At 41.3% G+C, this 2,817-nt stretch overlaps 1 protein-coding gene across 2 annotated transcripts in view; it reads right to left on the bottom strand.

Moving 5' to 3' along the window:
* Nucleotides 1–2,545, bottom strand: part of SAMD9L (sterile alpha motif domain containing 9 like) — a 21,131-nt gene extending 18,586 nt beyond the window's left edge. For both annotated transcript variants that reach the window (XM_014582127.2, XM_006163490.3), the window contains exon 1: nucleotides 2,340–2,545. The gene's annotated coding sequence lies outside the window, so the exon portion shown is untranslated. The remainder of the gene's footprint in view (nucleotides 1–2,339) is intronic.
* Between the last annotated feature and the right edge of the window lie 272 nt (nucleotides 2,546–2,817).

Here is a 2,817-nt window from a genome sequence, read left to right on the forward strand (position 1 = left end):
TCTCTTGCCCTCTTATTGTCTCTCTTGGAGACTGAACATGCCTTAAGACAAACATCTTTTAAAAAAATTAAAAATTAAAAAATTAAAACTTAATCATAATAGAATAGCCACATACCTTTTATCTATTTATGTTTATTTTCTGCCCTACCCATTATTCTGTGCACTCCTTAAGAATAAGGATTTTTATCTTACAATGCTTAGTCCATTATAGCTTCCTGACAAAAATGTGTTGACTGAGTAACATAAATAATGAGTTTGTTGAAATCCTTAGGCTAGCAATGTCTGTGGGTCAAAGTACTTTATTTTACGACTACGGCAGTGATTTCACTTGGCTGAAATCACAGACAGAAATCTGGGGAAATCTTTCCTGTGTTACCCAGTGGACCAGAACTAACTTTAGCTTCTATTATTTGGTCACAAAGAATAAAAAGGAAGTTCTATCAAAAAAAAAAAAAAAAAGGAAAATAAATAAATACGGTTTTTTTCCCTGCAGTCCTGTGAGAACCCCCATTTTATAATACACTTTATTAATTTTCAGTGTGTCACTTGCAGTCCCTAAAGGAGGTATTTCTCATATAGGATTCCCCTAGAGGGACTCTTTTTGCCCTGGGCACTCAGTATCCGAGTCAGCACCACTGTGGTTTTCACCTGAGGCCTCTGCTGTGGCGAGGGGCTGAGATGTTCAGATCAGACAATACTTTTGCAGTAATCTAACCATCAGCCTCTCTGTGGATCTCTTAAAGATGGAGAGAACGGGGAACCAGCAGTTAGCGTAATGGCTATGTCGCTGGACTCCCACGTATTCGACCGCGGTTTGCGTCTCGGACTTGGTGACTTAAATCTCACGCCGGGCGCGTGTGCGTGCGTGCCCAAGATCCTGAGAGGAGAATGGAGAAGGGATTGCGGCGTGACCATCCCCCCTGGGGGGTGATTTCTCGCTTTCTGTCTCTATGTCTCTCTCTGTCTGTCTGGCGAGCGCACGCTCCCTATAGCGAAAACCTCTCCAAAAAAAAAAAAGGAGAGACCGGACTCCAGATTTTCTCTTTTGTTTTAGCCAGTGAATACAGAAATTCCAACAGAAACCCCCAGCCTAGAAATGAAGTAGGAACGTCTCTCTGTAGCTGATTCTTCTTCTTTACAATGTTTCAGCCTTTACACAGCCAGTGACTCATCGGGGTGTCTGTCTAGTGTAGGAGGTGCTGCAAAAGGAACCGCACTTACATCCTTCAACCGATTAGTCCAACAATTCTCAACCTTGCCCTTCCAACACAATCGCTGTTGATGATATAATGATCTGAATGTAAAACATTCAGTAGTGCTTTCACATAACTTGCACTCTATTCATTTTAAGAGCAGCTGCATACATGTACATTGGAACCGAGTACAGATCACTATGAGCACGATCAGTGTGGGCAGATTTTGAGACTGCCTTGACATAATTCCTGTCTTTCTAGGGACTTGCATCTTCCTTGGAACAATTGTGAACACAAATCTTATAAAGCTAATTATTGACATGGGAGCAGCGGGCTGCCATTCTCTAGGGAGCACATGGCTTTTTCCTCTGAGGTTGAAGAGGCAATAGGAAACCATCAGAGCGCTGAGGGACAAGCGTGGGTACCCACCCCATCTGAGGGAGGGAGCCTCGCCAGCACCCTGCCTCTGAGGAGTTGCTCTGCTCTAAAGGACTCTTAGAGCTAAGGGGGGGGGAAAGACACTACAGAATCCTGGCTCCAGCCCAGGAGGGCTACCCACACCCTCCTCCTGAAGTCTGACGAAATGAAAGTAACACAACCAGCAAGTTAGTTTCGTTTTCCTGAGATGCACTTTGAATGGTTTTAGTTGTCAATCAAATTTCTGTATGAGATGGAGATGAAGAAAAGACTTAAATCGAACAGTTAGCCTCTGGAGGGTATTATCTTTGATGAAGCATAGCATGTTTAGTAACATCTTCCATGACAGAAGGCAGAATTTGGCATAATTACCCAAGACTACAAATTCCTTTCCAATCTTTGTATGTTTCAATGGCTGATCCTCTTTGTATCGTTTCTCTGTCCTCTTTTCCTCTGTCAATCTGCAGGACCGGAAACTCTCTTGCTATCCTATCTGGTTCTCATCACCCTAATTATACCTAGTGGTACATTTAGAATAGCACTTACAAAGTCAGTGTCAGTTATGCGTACTGATATGTACTTAATATATTGCTATTTCTAATTACATTTTTACAAGTAATTGTTTATGTATGAACATGCATTTACATAAAAAGTACAGCTGGAGTTTTTAAAAATAGCTGTCCCCCCCATAAGCATAAAAAATAAAGGTTTAATGATTCAGTAACTTACCAGCATTTTCCTGAAAACTTCCTCTTTTTATATCAGAACCTTGAAATAGGTCCTTTAAGCGTTTGCTTTCTTACTCCTCTTCTGATTGCTAGGAGACAGAATGTTTAAGGATCCTTTTTTTAGAAAACCAAAGTAACTAAGCTGTGAAGCTCTCTGGTCTCCTGCTGCCCTGACTCCTCCTGGGGGCAGTCTCCTTCAGAGGCAGAATGAGGAAGTAGAAATGCAGAGAGTTTCAGTTTTGCTTGATAACGTATTTATTTGGATTTGGTAAGTATAAAATACTTTTAAAAAATTACGTCACAGGTGTGGAATGAGGGGTGTGAAGAGAAGAGGATAGAGAAAGATAGCAAGAGAACAATAGAGAGGCAGGACGTTAGTGAGAAACAGATATGGCTTATTAACTGTTGATGATGACATGTATAGTATTCTCAACTGGATTGGTCTGAGAAGTACTTCATGATGGGTAAAGTCTTTTTAC

This window comes from Tupaia chinensis, unplaced genomic scaffold (assembly GCF_000334495.1).
Source record: "Tupaia chinensis unplaced genomic scaffold, TupChi_1.0 Scaffold142374_1, whole genome shotgun sequence".
Classification (NCBI taxonomy): Eukaryota; Metazoa; Chordata; class Mammalia; order Scandentia; family Tupaiidae; genus Tupaia; species Tupaia belangeri.